Source organism: Bos taurus, chromosome 5 (assembly GCF_002263795.3).
Source record: "Bos taurus isolate L1 Dominette 01449 registration number 42190680 breed Hereford chromosome 5, ARS-UCD2.0, whole genome shotgun sequence".
NCBI classification, from domain to species: domain Eukaryota; kingdom Metazoa; phylum Chordata; class Mammalia; order Artiodactyla; family Bovidae; genus Bos; species Bos taurus.
The window spans coordinates 95144795-95162470 of record NC_037332.1 but is presented as its reverse complement, the minus strand read 5'-3'; the positions used below and the strand labels follow the sequence as shown (position 1 = coordinate 95162470).

Sequence of the window (17676 nt, the reverse complement as noted above, 5' to 3'; positions counted from 1 at the left end):
GTCTGTAAAAAATTGAAAGGAGTCTTACAGTTTTGCTACTGGATTTGAGCAAACTCTGGGAGATAGTGGAGGACAGAGGAGCCTGGTATGTGCTGTAGTCCATGGGGTCGCAAAAGGTCAGACACAAATCAACTAAATGACAACAAGTTGGAATAATATACCAGTTTTTTGTTTTTTGTGTTCTTTTTTTTTTTTTTGTATTTGGAGCCAAGACTTCTTTCTTTTAGGTCTCAAACACCTTTATAGACTTTTGAGATCTAGACAGTGATAGACTGTCCTTAACAAGTAAGAATGTAAAAACAGACTGTGAGAAAGAAACCAAACCCATTTACAGCTGGCACTCATAACATCCCTGTGAAATAGAAGGAGAGTATTTAAATTAAGGTGTGTGTCAGAGAAATGGAGGCCAAGAGCCAACAAGACAGAGTACAAAACTGTAAATTTGTCAGGGAAGAAAATATAGTCATATGAGGATGTGACTGTAGGGACGAGTAAGAATTTCTGGCATAAATTTCAAGAGCAAGCTCCATGAGCAGTCTGAAACACAAACCTGAAATCAGCAGGAACGATAATGATGCCGGTTTGGATTTTGCTATTGAACCAAACTCGGGTCCACCCCTACCCACATATGGCCACTGACTGGGTTGTGATGAAGGAAAGTGCAGTTTTTATTACAGGCACCAGACAAAAAGTCTGGGACAGCTAAGGCTCTAAAAACCCAGATTCCCAATGGGTTTCAGGGAGGCATTCTTAAAGACCAAGGGAGGCAGGGGAGTCCCAGGGTATGTGACCCGCTCCTGCAGTTCTCTGATTGGTTGGTGATGAGGTGACAGTGCAGTGCACAGGGGTTAATACCATCAAGGCTCAGGCTCCACTATGTCTGACAGCTCATGGTCATCAAATAGTTCATTTCTTCCATTTGGTGGGGATTTTAGCTTCTGTAAAACAACTCAGGAAATGTGCATCAGATACTGTCAGCTAGGTACTTCACAGAGGAGGTAGAGCAGAGGACCTGGGGATGGGGTCCATCCCTGGATGGCTCCATATGGTCCTGCTATATTACAACTTTATCATGAAAAAATGGAGGAAGTTGGATCAAGAAATTCCTGGTATCGAATATCTTGTGTATGGTTGCTAAGTATGCTTAGTCACTCAGTCGTGTCCAACCTTTGTGACCCCACAGACTGTAGCCTGCCAGGCTCCTCTGTCCACAGGGTTCTCCTGGCAAGAATACTGGAGTGGGTTGCCATTTCCTCCTGCAGTTTATGCTTGCTACTCAGGGTATACAGTGCTACTGATGGAGAATTTCTGCATGATTACAGAAGAACTAGAGGCTTAAAAAACAACAACAATAAAAAACAGGCTATGTGTTTCCTCCTGAAAGAAGGATGGTTAAGACAGATGGTTAGGAATAACAAAACATTTTCACAGCTTGGTTTTAAGTTGAATAAAGTAGGACAAAGTAGACAAAAATTGAGATAAATTTCAAATTCCCTCTTTCAAGTAGAGGACTTCTAGAAAAGGCATCTTCAGATGAAGAGAAAACAATCCCTAAATCAGAACATGCAAAAAGCATGGAATAATAGACTGGTTCAAAACTGGGAAAGGAGTTGGACAAGGTTGTATATTTTCACCCTGCTTATTACTTAGCTCACATGCAGAGTACATCATGAGAAATGCTGGACTGGATGACTCACAAGCTGGAATCAAGATTGCCAGGAGATGCTGCAGAAAAGTCGGCACGACTCTCCTCTTGGTCCTGAGGACTGAGGTCCTGAGGTTCCAAATGGTCCAAGGGACTCTACATATTGCCAGCCCATGTTTGGCCTTGACAGTTCATGCACAGTTCCAGCTAAATTCCTCTTACCAGTGTCAAGGTTTGCTTGTTCCAGAGATCAAGCCCTGAGCCTTTGGAGTGGAAGCACTGACTCCAAGACCCTAGACTACCAGAGAACTAACCTTAGGGAGTATCAAATAGTGAGAACTCACAAAAAGGAAACCACTTGAATACAAGACCAGGCATCGCCCAACCACCAGTAGCACCCTGTGTAGGACACCTCATCTAAAAAACAAACAAAACAAAAATACAAACCAAATCATCAGCAGACAGGATTACCACCTCACTCAGCCTTGCCCATCAGAGGAAAAACAAACAAACAAAAAACTCAGCACAAATCTCACTCTATAGGAAACTTATACAAATCACTGGACTAAACTTAGGAAAGCAGAAAGGAAGAAAGGAAGGTAGATTTCAACCTTGAAGCCTGGGGAAAGGAGACCTCAAACACAGTAAGTTAAAAAAAATTTTTTTTAAGGCAGAGAAATACTGTACAAATGAAGGAACAAACTAGAAACAAAGAAGTCAAAATAAATGAACAGGAAATACTCAAACTACATGAAAAAAAAAATTCAGAATAATGATAGTAAAGATGATTAAAAATATTGAAAACAAAATGGAAAAAAATGCAAGAATAAATTAAAGACTTAGAAGAATTAAAGAATAAACATAAAAACAACACAGTTACTGAAATTAAAAATACTCTAGAAGGAATCAATAGCAGAATATCTGAAACAGAGGAACGAATCGGTGAGCTGGAAGATATAATGGTGGAAATAACTTCTGAAGAGCAGAAAAAAGTAAAAAGAATGAAAAGAACTGAGAATAGTCTCAGAGACCTCTGGGACAATATCAAATGCACCAACATTCGAATCATAGGGATCCCAGAAGAGGAAGAGAAAAAGAAAGGGTATGAGAAAATTTTTGAAGAGCTTATAGCTGAAAATTTCCCCAACATGGAAAAGGAAATAGTCAATCAAGTCCAAGGGGTGCAAAGAGTCCCACACAGGATAAACCCAAGGAGAAACACGCCAAGAAACATAATATTCAAACTAACAAAGACTAAACACAAAGAGAGAATATTAAAAGCAGCAAGGCAAAAGCAACAAGTAACATACAAGTGAAACCCCATATGCTTAACAGCTGATCTTTCAGCAGAAACTCTGCAGGCCAGAGGGGAATGGAGGGTTATATTTAAAGTACTGAAAGGGAAAAATCTATAACCAAGATCACTGTACCTCGTAAGGATCTCATTCAAAACTGATGGAGAAATAAAAAGCATTTCAGACAAGCAAAAGTTAACTGAATTCAATACCACCAAACCAGCTTTATAATAAATGGTAAAGGGACTTATATAGTCAAGAAATACAAGAGAAGAAAAAAGATCTAAAAAATCAACCCCAAACAATTAAGAAAATGGCAATAAGAACATGTGTATCAATAATTACTTTAAATGTACATGGATTAAATGTTCCACCCAAAAGACAGACTGACTGAATGGATAAAAAAACAAAAAGTACCATATATATGCTGTCTACAAGAAATCCACTTCAGACCTAAAGACACATATGGACTGAAAGTGAAAGGATAGAAAAGTATATTCCATGCAAATGGGAAGCAAAAGAAAGCTGGAGTAGCAATCCTCATATCAAACAAAACAGACCTTAAAATAAAGAATATTACAAGAGATAAGGAAGGACACTACATAATGATCAAGGGATCAGTCCAAGAGGAAGACATAACAATTGTAAATATCTATGTACCCAACATAGGAACACTTCAGTTCATAAGACAAATGCTAACAGACATAAAAGGAGAAATTGACAGTAACACAATAATAGTAGGGGCCTTTAACAACCCACTCACACCAATGGAAAGATCATCAAAACAGAAAATTAATAAGAAAACACAAGTCCTAAATGATACACCAGATGAGACAGATCTCATTGATATCTTCAGGACATTCCATCCAAATGCAGAAGAATATACCTTCTTCTCAAGTGCACATGGAACATTCTCCAGGATAGATCACATCTTGGGTCACAAATCAAACCTCAGTAAATTTAACAAAATTGAAATCATATTAAGCATCTTCTCTGACCACAATGCTATAAGACTAGATATCAATTACAAGAAAAAAACTGCAAAAAACACAAACACATGGAGATTAAACAATACATTTCTAAATAACCAACAGGTTATTGAAGAAATCAAAAGGGAAATAAAAAAATTTCTAGAAACAAATGACAATGAAAACATGACAACTCAAAACCTATGCAATGCAGCAAAAACAGTTTTAAGAGGTAAGTTTATAGCAATACAATCCTGCCTCAAGAAACAAGAAAAGCATTGAATAGACAACCTAACTTTACACCCGAAACAGCTGGAAAAAGAGAACAAAAAAACCCCAAAATTAGTGAAGGAAAGAAATCATAAAGATCACAGCAGAGATAAGTGAAAAAGAAATGAAAGAAATGATAGTAAAGATTAATAAAACCAAAAGCTGGTTCTTTGAGAATATAAACAAAATCAACAAGCCTTTAGCCAGACTCACCAAGGAAAATAAGAGAAAAGAATCAAATCAACAAAATTAGAAATGAAAAAGAAGAGGTTACAACAGACAATGCAGAAATACAAAGGATTATAAGATACTATTATGAACAACTATATGGCAATAAAATAGATTACCTGGAAGAAATGAACAGATTCTTAGAAAAGTTTAATCTTCCAAGACTGAATCAGGAAAAAATAGAAATTATGAACAACCCCATTACAAGCACTGAAATTGAAGCTGCAATCAAAAAACTCCCAAAAAACAAAAGCCCAGGACCAGATGGCTTCACAGAATTCTATCAAACATTTAGAGAGGAGCTAATGTCTATCCTTCAGCAAAATGTGAACCGTGAAATTCCAGATGTTCAAGCTGGTTTTAGAAAAGTCAGAGGAACCAGAGAGCAAATTGCCAACATCTGCTGGATCATCGAAAAAGCAAGAGAATTCCAGAAAAACATCTATTTCTGCCTTACTGACTATGCCAAAGCCTTTGACTGTGTGGATCACAATAAACTGTGGAAAATTCTGAAAGAGAAGGGAATACCAGACCACTGGACCTGCCTCTTGAGAAATCTGTATGCAGGTCAGGAAGCAACAGTTAGAACTGGACATGAAACAACAGACTGGTTCCAAATTGGGAAAGGAGTTCGTCAAGGCTGTATATTGTCACTCTGCTTAGTTAACTTATATGGAGAGTACATCATGAGAAATGCTGGGCTGGATGAAGCACAAGCTGGAATCAAGATTACTGGGAGAACTAACAATAACTTGAGACATGCAGATGACACCACCCTTATGGCAGAAAGTGAAGAAGAATTAAAGAGCCTCTTGATGAAAGTGAAAGAGGAGATGAGAAAGTTGGCTTAAAGCTCAACATTCAGAAAACTAAGATCATGGCATCCTCTCCCATCACTTCAAGGCAAATAGATGGGGAAACAGTGGAAGACTTTATTTTTGGGGGCTCCAAAATCACTGCAGATGGTGACTGCAGCCATGAAATTAAAAGATGCTTACTCCTTGGAAAGAAAGTTATAACCAACCTAGATAGCATATTCAAAAGCAGAGACATTACTTTGCCAACAAAGGTCTGTCTAGTCAAGGCTATGGTTTTTCCAGTAGTCATGTATGGATGTGAGAGTTGGACTACAAAGAAACCTGAGCACCGAAGACTTGATGCTTTTGAACTGTGGTGTTGGAGAAGACTTTTGAGAGTCCCTTGGATGCAAGGAGATCCAACCAGTCCATCCTAAAGGAGATCATATCTGAGTGTTCATTGGAATGACTGATGTTGAAGCTGGAACTCCAATACTTTGGCCACCTGATGCAAAGAGCTGACTCATTTGAAAAGACCCTGATGCTGGGAAAGATTTAAGGCAGGAGGAGAAGGGGACAACAGAGGATGAGATGGCTGGATGACATCACTGAGTCAATGGACATGAGTTTGGGTAAACTCTGGGAGCTGGCGATGGACAGGGAGGCCTGGCATGCTGCAATCCATGGGGTTGCAAAGAGTCGGACACGACTGAGAGACTGAACTGAACTGGATATCTATCCTTCTAAAACTCTTTCAAAAAACTTCCCAGGAAGGAACACTTCCAAACTGATTCCATGAGGCCACCATCACCCAGATACCAAAAGCAGACAAAGAAAACACAAAAAAAGAAAACTACACGACAATATCACTGATGAATATAGATGCAAAACTCCTCAACATTCTTCGGCATTGTCCTTCTTTGGGAATGGAATGAAAACTGACCTTTTCCAGTCTTGTGGCCACTGCTGAATTTTCCAAATTTGTGACATATTGAGTGCAGCACTTTCACAGCATCATCTTTTAGGATTTGAAAAAGTTCAGCTGGAACTCCATCACCTCCACTAGCTTTGTAGTGATGCTTCCTAAGGCCCACTTGACTTCACACTCCAAAATGTCTAGCTTTAGGTGAGTGACCAACCACATCATCATGGTTTTCTGGGTCATTAAGACCTTTTTTTTTGTATAGTTCTTCTTTGTTTTCTTGCCACCTCTTTCTTAATCTCTTCTGCTTCTGTTATACACACTTAGTCACTCAGTCATGTCTGACTCTTTGCAACCTCATGGACTGTAGCCTGCCATGCTCTTCTATCCATGGAATATTCCAGGCAAAAATATTGGAGTGGGTAGCCGTTCCCTTTTCCAGGCGATCTTAGCGACCCAGTGATCAAACCAATGTCTCCTGCATTGCAGGCAGATTCTTTACCATCTGGATCTTCCTTTGTGGCTCAGCTGGTAAAGAATCTGCCTGCATTGAGGTTGACCTAGGTTCAATCCCTAGGTTGGGAAAATCCCCTGGAGAAGGGAAAGGCTACCCACTCCAGTATTCTGGCCTGGAGAATTCCATGGACTGTATAGTCCAGGGGATTGCAAAGAGTCGGACACGATTGAGTGACTTTCAGTTTTCCACTTTCTTTACCATCTGAGCCACAAGGGATGCCCCTGCTTCTGTTAGGTCCTTACCATTTTTGTCCTTTATCATGTCCATCTTTGCATGAAATGTTCCCTTAATGTCTCCAATTTTCTTGAAGACATCTGTGGTCTTTCCCATTCCTCTATTCTTTGCGTTGTTCAAGTAAGAAGGCTTTCTTATCTCTCCTTGCTATTCTCTGGAACTTTGCATTTAGTCAGGTATATTTTTCCCTTTCTCCCTTACCTTTTGCTTCTCTTTTCTCATCTATTTGTAAAGGCAAATATCATGCTAGTATTCTGAAAGTAGTTTAACTCTGCTGACCCTTTAAAGTGTCTTGAGGACCTTCACCTGAGGAGTCTACAGACTATGCTTTGAGAACTACTACTTTACATGGTAGTTATCTTATCACGTTGTAGGTCTCCTCACCTATCCTTCTCTGCCTTGCTAAACTGCACTTACTTAAGGACGGTTGCATCAACTGTTCCCCGGCTGGGAACGCTCTACCACTGGTATCTTTATTACCAGTTTTCAACTCAATGGCACCTCCTAGAGACACCAGTTGTGGTTAACCAGTTTAAAGAACACCTCTCTCCCCTAGTCACTCTCTATTATGTTACTTCACATTACTTTATGAGAGTTATCATCATTTGATACTATCTTGTTTGTTAATTAATATGCCTCCCTTATTAGAATTTAAGTGTGGTAATTCGAGGAACTGAGTTGTCTTATTTCTGTACCTCCAGCTCCCAGAAGACTGCAGTCAAAATTCAATAAATATTTTAAAAGACCTTGAGGAATTAAAAGAAAAAGTAGATACTGCAGCAATTTGAAAGGCACAAAGCCTTATAAGGCAGTTTATTATAGTTTTCAGTATTAATATTCCAAGGACTACTATCTCATGACATTTCTTCATTGTTCTCTCCACAACAGTATAGAACTTGCATTGTTCTGTTTTCCATTTCCCATTATTACACTTGGATGGAATGTAAAATACTTTAGGGCATAGACAAAGAAGCTAGAAAGGCACATAAAATATCCTTCTACTTAAAAAAAAGTAATTTTTTTCCATAGTATTTTTAGAGTATAGTGTATGTAAAGGTTAACATTTATGAGCAGGATCAATCTGGGATATTTGACATCTTTAGTGTTTTGAGTTTTCTTATTCAGGAACATGGTCTGTCCCTTTACTCACATCTTTATTGATGCATCTAAATGAAGTTTTACTATTTTCTATATAAGTATACTGTATATTATTTATTAGAATTATTCGTAACTATGTATTAACACTTTTGTTGTTCTTGTAAGTCAATTGTAAGTTGTATTTTTAAAATCTTACTGTTTATGTATAGAAATTTAAAACTTTTTGTATTGATCTTGTATCTGGCAATCTTGCTAAGCTTTTATTGCACACTAACAATTTGTACGGAGAAGGCAATGGCACCCCACTCCAGTACTCTTGCCTGGAAAACCCCATGGACAGAGGAGCCTGGTAGGCTGCAGTCCATGGGGTCACTAGGAGTCAGACACAACTGAGCAACTTCACTTTCACTTTTCACTTTCATGCATTGGAGAAGGAAATGGCAACCCACTCCAGTGTTCTTGCCTGGAGGATCCCAGGGATGGGGGAGCCGGTGGGCTGCCGTCTATGGGGTCGCACAGGGTCGGACATGACTGAAGTGACTTAGCAGCAGCAGCAGCAGCAATAATTTGTAAATCAGTTTTTTTGTATATAAAAGCACATCATTTACTAAGTGACATTTTTTTTCTCTTTTTATTATATCGCTCCAAATAGAAACCAGGAGACTACGCATCTTAATTTGCCTAGGTGGGTTGGTAAGATTGCTTTTATATCCTTATTTTCCCCTTTTCTAACGTACTGCTTTCACCTAACAGTATCTATCTTGCTGTATTTCCTATTTTAAAGATAATGACATCTAACATTTCACCAAGAAATTCACTGTAGGAATTCAGTTTCTATTTTTTCAGATTATTTTATCATGTTAATGACATTTCCTTCAATTTGTAGGTCCCAAGTTTCTAAACATAAACAATGTTTTAGTTGTATTGTTTTCTCTACCTATTGATATGATCAAACGTTTTTTCTACTTTTATTTTTTCATGAGGAAATGATATCAGTATATTTATCATACTGAACTATTGCTGGAATAGTTGCATCCTGAAATAAACTCCACTTGGTCATGATATATACTTATTTTCTTATTTATACATTGCTAGATTTGGTTTGCTATTATTTTATTTGGACTTTTACATCTATGTCTTGAGTGATATTTATCCATAATGTATATTTATAACATGAGAAAGTACTGCCTATGTCAGGCTTTGGGGTCAAGGTTGTACCAATCTCATAATATATGTTGGGGAGCATTGTTTCTTTTTTCTATTCTTTGGAAGAGTCTGTATAAGATTAGAATAATCTGCTGAATATTCAGGGAGGGTGAGATAAAGTGAAAATCACAAAGGAAAAGCTAGGGTTTTTTTCTCCTACATTAGAATTATGAACTTCTATTCATCAAGTGCACTATAAAAAATGAAAATACAAGAGAAAATTGTAGTATGAACAACACCAAAGGGTTAATATACACATATTACCGTAAGACACCTACAAGTCAGTAAGAAACAATCAAATGTAAAAATGATGTACGTAATTTCATTCTAATCACTGTCCCCTGTATCCTGTTCTTCCGACCTTATGTAGGTAACAGTTTTTATTAATTTCATTTTAAATCATTCCAGCTTTTTGAAAGCATAGAGGAATATATATTCTTTAACTTTCTTTCTTGTCTACTGACATCATTTAAAGGCAAAAGTTCCTAGAACTATGCTCACATCTGTACAGAGATTTTCATTCTTATTTTTCAAATAACTGCACAATATTTCATCATGCAGCTGTTTTTTATTGTTTATTTAGGCAGTCTTATTTTATTGAACATGAATTTTTCCCAATCCTTGGGTACAAAGATTGCTCCAATGGGTAATCTGTGCATGATTTATACTTGGGATTTAATGTGGCATGATTTTGAAATTAACCTCCAACTAGAACCATAGCCCTCCATTGGTTTTTCCGGGCAACAATCTTTTTGGTTGGTGACTACAACAAATTTTACTGAAAATCCCAAACCCACCATACACCAGGAATTAGTGTGGGTCTGAATATATATGGCTTAACCAGAGACAAGGGCTTTTTGATAAGACATAAAGAGACTGAAGTTTCTGTACTGGGTTGTGTCTCTCCCACTGGAGATAATAAGTGAAAGTTGCTCAGTCGTGTCCAACTCTTTGTGACCCCATGGAGTACACAGTCCATGGAATTCTCCAGGCCAGAATACTGGAGTGGATAGCCGCTCCCTTCTCCAGGGGATCTTTCCAACCCAGGGATTGAACCCAGGTCTCCCGTATTGCAGATGAATTCTTTACTAGCTGGGCCACAAAGATACTGAAATATTAATATGCACTGGTAGACATAATTAAATGACCAAGAAGAAATTACAATTCCTTGTAAACAGTTTACAGACAACAATAAAAGGGAGATGTTAATGCTTCAGGCTAATTACAATATTAATCTCACTCAAATTATAAATTGCTGTTTCTCAAAATGGATCTTAAAAAAAATTTTAAAAAGTAATATAAGTGAATGATATCAAATCAAATAGAAAAAAATCTTATGATGTCCTTACAGATATGTCAGCCCCACTTCACATAGGAAATTTTAAGTCTGACTCCTGGTTTTTTAAGTTTGAATATTATTGCTTCTATCAATTGCCTCTATGGTTCCTGCATATCTTTCACTTCAACAGTGTAAAAGTTTTATTGCCAGATTGCTAACATTTACTTTCTACTCTGCAAAGATAAAGCAAAAATAGCCTGCCTTGTTACTAGCATAAGAATCTAGGTTTTCTCTTCATTTCTCATGAAATTATCTACCTTATGAATATAATTTTAATTAGCTACATTCTTATAAAGGCTTTCCTGGTGACTCAGAGGTAAAGAATCTGCTCGATCCTCTGAGTCAGAAAGATCCCCTGGAGAAGGAATGGCAACCCATTCCAGTATTCTCGCCTGGGAGATCCCATGGACAGTGGAGCCTAGCAGGCTACAGTCCACGGGGTCACAAAAGACCTGGACACAACACAGTAACTATACAACACCACCACATTCCTATCAGACTAGACACTGTTACAGAGTCCAAGATACATGAAAAGGCAAATTCTATGGTTGATAAAACTAAATGGGGTTGTCAATATCTAGCTTACACCTACAGCTGGTATTACATATTTATTTCATAATTCCAGAAAAAGATACATTATTTAATAGCAGGGTATCAACTGCATGATGATTTTGACTGAATTGATTAGTTATTTAAATCAAATTACCAGTACATTTTTTTAAATGCCCATGTTAACTTAATTGTTTCACTGCAAAGAGTAGGCTCCATTTTAGCAAATTAAAAGACCAATTTGATAAATATATTAAATGTTCATCTGAGAATAACAGAAGTATTTCTACATGTCTCAGTTCAGTTCGGTCACTCAGTTGTGTCTGACTCCTTGTGACCCCATGGACTGCAGCACACCAGGCCTCCCTGTCCATTACCAACTCCCGGAGTTTACTCAAAACTCGTGCACCTACATGTCTAGATGATACAAATATCAAGAAACTGTCTACAGTTAATTATACAACTAAAAGTGGAGATAGGAATGATCACACTGGGGCATAAAGAAATATAAAAGCTTAATGAGTTATTTAGCAGTTGTTTTTAAAGCTAAAAGTTTCATTCCTCACCTGGTATTTGTCTTGCCACCCCGAGCAGGTAAGTACCCAGTCAAAACCACAGCTCCATCTATCTGTGCGTGACAACAGTCTTCTTGGTTGGTTGTAACATAACAACATCCACAGTCCATGGGTAACCGAGATCCATGATTCACAAGGGTCATTACCTTTGTGGGGTTGAATACAAAAGTCTTTATCAAAGTCCTTCACTAAAGACCACTGGTACCTCAGTGAGGACATATCAGAAGATCATGGATATTGGATCATGTGGATTTTTTCTTCTGAACAGTACCTGACTTGAAACACCAAATTAAATGATAGTCAAAGTGAGCTAGGCAAAAGCAAAGTGCAGAATGGGAAGCTGATTTTTGTATGGGCAGTAGTAGAGAAAGTTTTCTCATTTCTTGAAGCATTTATATATAAACTACATCTCACATCTACTGGTCTAGCTAAAATGTACCATTTTACTATTAAGAATTCAACCACCAATTGTCTGCTGATTCTCTACAAATGGCTTCATGCAAAGGAGTCAATCTGTAATGATTCACATTTATGTTCCAAGTTTTAAATTAATTCTGTTGTCAGGATATGGCCTGGAATGAATGACAATTTTAATGGTTATTCTCACTGCTTCTGACTCTGTCCTATTTATAGCTATAGCATAAGTAAAGGAGAAAAAGATGATGTTTTGTGTAATCTTTATTTTTGTCATCTTCCTCACATATATTTTTTCTGATCATTACCACACAATCAAAGATTATTTAAATTTAGTGAAAGGAACAAAATTATTATGTTAAAAAGGAAGTTACTTCACTGAGTTTTTTTTTTAATCCTAAAACAATTTTGGACCTCTAGGAATAAGAAATGGAAGAGACAAAAAAAAGTCAATTACCAGATGAGAGGTTTGGATCTTGCTAGGAAAAGAAGTGAGACCTTTCATGCAAGTAAGACAAAAATGAGTTAATTACTTTTTAAAACTTTCCATAATTTTAAATTAAAATTATTATATAAACACACCATTTATGGATTAAAAAGCAAAAACGACTTTTGTGAATGTTTTACTCCTTTCCTAATAACACTGCTCTCCCAAAATAATGACTGGCAGTTTAATTCTTTCAGACCTTTTCATATTTATATGTATTTTTCTATTGTCCTCATTTCCCTTTTCTACCTTTAATTTCTTTTCATCTAATTATGCCAAGAAACTTTTCTTCCCAGAAGGAACAGTATCATATCTAAAGCCCTGATAGCATATTTACATGGCAAGCAGATGTATTAGATGGATGCTACCTTTGCATAAAACAAAAAATATTCAAGTTACCTAGCCATAGTAGTGTCATATATACATAACTGACTATATATATAGGTTTCTCTGGTGGCTCAGATAGTAAAAAATTTGCCTGCAATGCAGGAGACATGGGTTCTATCCTTGGATCGGGAAGATTCCCTGGAGAAGGGAATAGAAACCCACTCCAGTATTCTTGTCTGGAAAACTCCATGGACGGAGGAACCTGGTGGACTGTAGTTCATGGGGTCACAAAGAGTCAGACATGACTGAGCGACTAATATATAAGCACAATAAATGAAGAAGGTATTTTAGATCATTTTGAAGTGTACTAGTAAATTACTGGCTTGCCAAAATAATGAATCTATGTTAAAAACAAGTTCATAATTTAAAAAAGGAAGATAACAATGATAATGACTCAAAAAAATGTTTCAAGAAAAGCCAAATAGTTAACAATAAGCAAAATATACTTTTGCTTTTTAAGACATAGTTTAAGCAAAACATCATTATCAATTATATTAGATTTTATAATAACATACTGATTTATAGGTTTCTGTTAAGTAATTTATAAAGTCTGCTTTCACAGTGTCTTTAATATGAACTGTAAGCATGAACAGTAAGCATCTGCTATACTTTGACATTTAAGTAACATAAAAATCAAAATGTCTTAAACTAATACAAGTCTGTAAGACAGTTTTCCCTTCACTCAAATTTGAGAAAGGGCTTCCTCAGTGGTTCACGGGTAAAGAACCTGCCTGCAATGCAGGAGACGATCCCTGGGTGGAGAAGATCCCCTAGTGGAGAACACCGTAGCCCACTCCAGTATTTTTGCCTGGAGAATCCCATGGACAGAGGATCCTGGTGGGCTACAGTTCATGGGGTTGCAAAGAGTCGGGCATAACTGAGCAACTAACACACAGAACAGGCTGGTATAGTTTTTAACAAAAATAAAGAGACAAGTGGATGATCAGAAACAAGAAGGAAAAGCTTGAATGAAGATCAAGAAATATCTCAAGTCAACGACCTAACTTTAAAGCTCAAGAACCTAGAAAAAGGAACTAGATTGCTGGTGTATTAAGAATTGCAGGTGACAAAACAGCACATCAGATGAGGCAAAATAATAATAAATAAATGGAATTCAAGTTCATTGATACCCAAAGGCCAAAAAAATAAAATTAAACCAAAAGAGTTACTCAGAGGGATAAAAGGTAACAACCTATAAAGAAGGTATGGCAGTCATGAAGTTTAAATACCAAATCAGAAAAAAGAATTCTATAAAATAAATACTATTCAAAATATGAGGATAAATTGAAAGAAACAGAAACATAGGTGACAAGAAGATACTATCAGGAGCAATATGCATTGAGTAGATAAAAATAGCCATAGAGTCTATTTTGAAAATATAATAATTAGCAATATTGAATAAATAGATATAAACTGAGTTGTCATATTTTAAAACACATGTTATGCCTCCTTGTCCAAGATCCAGAAAACATTGTCAAAACTGGTCATATATGAAATTTCAATAATTTCCAAAAAGAAGAAATTACAGAGCTCACAAATTTCTAGTCCAAATTAATAACTAGAAATTAATACTGATAACTAAAACAAGAAAACATTACAACTATGGGTAAAATTTTAACCTCTTTAATAATTAGGTTAGGATGAGATGATATAAAAGTAAAACTTTATTATTATGACAAATAATAAAATATACTATAACATTTCAAAAGTTTGATATTTGTCCAAAGCTGTAACAGAAATAAATCCAAAGTCATAACTTACACCTTTATTTTAATAATTAAAAATCTAAAATGCACTGGGAATAACAGGTTTTGGAGAAGTGGTAAAAAATGATATTAAGGAAATTACAAAACATAATATAAGTAAAAGTTGTTTAAAGTTTTTAAAAAGATAAATTATTTTTGAAGAAGATAACAATAAACAGATTTCTGAAAAATATCAGAAAAAAGATAACACAAAGTCAATGTGTTGACTTTAACATGAATGTGTTGACTTTAAAATGAAGTGGTCTCCTTGCTTATTACTCCATCATCTTGGGAAGAAGTGAACGTGAAGTCGCTCAGTCGTGTCCGACTCTTTGCAATCCCATGGACTGTAGCCTACCAGGCTCCTCTGTCCATGGGATTTTCCAGGCAATAGTACTGGAGTGGGTTGCCATTTCCTTCTCCAAGGGATCTTCCCAACCTAGGGATCGAACCCGGGTCTCCCGCATCGTAGACAGACACTTTACCATCTGAGCCATGGAAGACACATGTACCTTAATGTCCACTTCAGAGCTATTTACAATAGCTAGGACATGGAAGAAACCTAGATGGCCATTGGCAGATGAATGGATAAGGAAGTTGTGGTACATATACACAATGGAATATTCAGTTCAGTTCAGTTGCTCAGTCGTGTCCGACTCTTTGCGACACCATGAATTGCAGCACGCCAGGCCTCCCTGTCCATCACCAACTCCCGGAGTGCACTCAAACTCAAGTCCATCGAGTCGGTGATGCTATCCAGCCATCTCATCCTCTGTCGTCCCCTTCTCCTCCTGCCTCCAATCTCTCCCAGCATCAGAGTCTTTTCCAATGAGTCAACTCTTTGCATGAGGCGGCCAAAGTACTGGAGTTTCAGCTTTAGCATCATTCCTTCCAAAGAACACCCAGGACTGATCTCCTTTAGGATGGACTGGCTGGATCTCCTTGCAGTCCAAAGGACTCTCAAGAGTCTTCTCCAACACCACAGTTCAAAAGTATCAATTCTTCGGCACTCAGCTTTCTTCACAGTCCAACTCTCACATCCATACATGACTACTGGAAAAACCATAGCCTTTACTAGATGGACCTTTGTTGGCAAAGTAATGTCTCTGCTTTTGCATATGCTATCTAGGTTGGTCATAACTTTCCTTCCAAGGAGTAAGTGTCTTTTAATTTCATGGCTGCAGTCACCATCTGCAGTGATTTTGGAGCCCCCAAAAATAAAGTCTGTCACTGTTTCCCCATCTATTTCCCATGAAGTGATGGGACCGGATGCCATGATCTTAGTTTTCTGAATGTTGAGCTTTAAGCCAACTTTTTCACTCTCCTCTTTCACTTTCATCAAGAGGCTTTTTAGTTCCTCTTCACTTTCTGCCATAAAGATGGTGTCATCTGCATATCTGAGGTTATTGATACTTCTCCCGGCAATCTTGATTCCAACTTGTGCTTCTTCTAGCCCAGCATTTCTCATGATGTACTCTGCATGTAAGTTAAATAAGCAGGGTGACAATATACAGCCTTGACATACTCCTTTTCCTATTTGGAACCAGTCTGTTGTTCAATGTCCAGTTCTAACTGTTGCTTCCTGACCTGCATATAGGTTTCTCAAGAGGCAGGTCAGGTGGTCTGGTATTCCCATCTCTTTCAGAATTTTCCACAGCTTATTGTGATGTACACAGTCAAAGGCTTTGGCATAGTCAATAAAGGAGAAATAGATGTTTTTCTGGAACTCTCTTGCTTTTTTGATGATCCAGCGGATGTTGGCAATTTGATCTCTGGTTCCTCTGCCTTTTCTAAAACCGGCTTGAACATCTGGAAGTTCACGTTTCACATATTGTTGAAGCCTGCTGCTAAGTCGCTTCAGTCATGTCTGACTCTGTGCGACCCCATAGATGGCAGCCCACCAGGCTCCCCCGTCCCTGGGATTCTCCAGGCAAGAACACTGGAGTGGGTTGCCATTTCCTTCTCCAATGCATGAAAGTGAAAAGTGAAAGTGAAGTTGCTCAGTCATATCCTACTCTTCGCAACCCCATGGACTGCAGCCTACCAGGCTCCTCCGTCCGTGGGATTTTCCAGGCAAGAGTGCTGGAGTGGGGTGCCATTGCCTTCTCCGTTGTTGAAGCCTACTCAGCTACAAAAATGAACACAGTTGAGTCAGTTCTAATGAGATGGATGGTCCTAGAGCTTATTATACAGAATGAAGTAAGTCAGAAAGAGAAAGACAAATATCATGTATTAATGCATATATATGGATCTATAAAGATGGTACTGACAACCTTACGTACAGGGCAGCAAAGGAGACATAGATGTAAAGAATAGACTTTTGGTCTCAGTGGGAGGAAAGTATTCTTACCTTGAGAACCTCATGAACAGTATGAAAAGGCAAAAAGGTATGACACTGAAAGATGAACTCCCCAGGTTGGTACGTGCCCAATGTTACTGGAGAAGAGTGGAGAAATAACTCCAGAAAGACTGAAGAGATGGAGCCAAAGCAAAAACAACGCCCAGTTGTAAATGTGACGGGTGATGGAAGTAGTCTGATGCTGCGAAGAGCAATACTGCATAGGAACCTGGAATGTTAGGTCCACAAATCAAGGCAAATTGGGAGGTCAAATAGGAAATGGCAAGAGTGAACGTTGACATTTTAGGAATCGGTGAACTAAAATGGACTGGAATGGGTGAATGTAACTCAGATGACCATTATATCTACTACTGTGGGCAGGAATCCCTTAGAAGAAGTGAAGTAGCCATCATAGGCAATAAAGAGTCTGAAATGCAGTACTTGAATGCAATCTCAAAAACGACAGGATGATCTCTGTTCATTTTCAAGGCAAACCATTCGATATCACAGTAATCCAGGTCTATGCCACAACCAGTAATGCTGAAGAAGCTAAAATTGAACACCTCTATGAAGACCTACAAGACCTTCTAGAACTAACACCAAAAAAGATGTCCTCTTCATTGTAGGAGACTGGAATCCAAAAGTAGGAAGTCAAGAAACAC

The 17676-nt window shown here is 37.6% G+C and overlaps 1 protein-coding gene across 4 annotated transcripts in view; it reads right to left on the bottom strand.

Annotated features, from left to right (window-relative positions):
* GUCY2C (guanylate cyclase 2C) overlaps positions 1-17676 on the bottom strand; it is a 101077-nt gene that overhangs the window by 75877 nt on the left and 7524 nt on the right. For 2 of the 4 annotated variants that reach the window (XM_059886118.1, XM_059886120.1), the window contains one exon: positions 11635-11789. The exons of the other annotated variants lie outside the window; for them this stretch is intronic. The gene's annotated coding sequence lies outside the window, so the exon portion shown is untranslated. The remainder of the gene's footprint in view (positions 1-11634; positions 11790-17676) is intronic. 4 annotated transcript variants of the gene reach the window in all.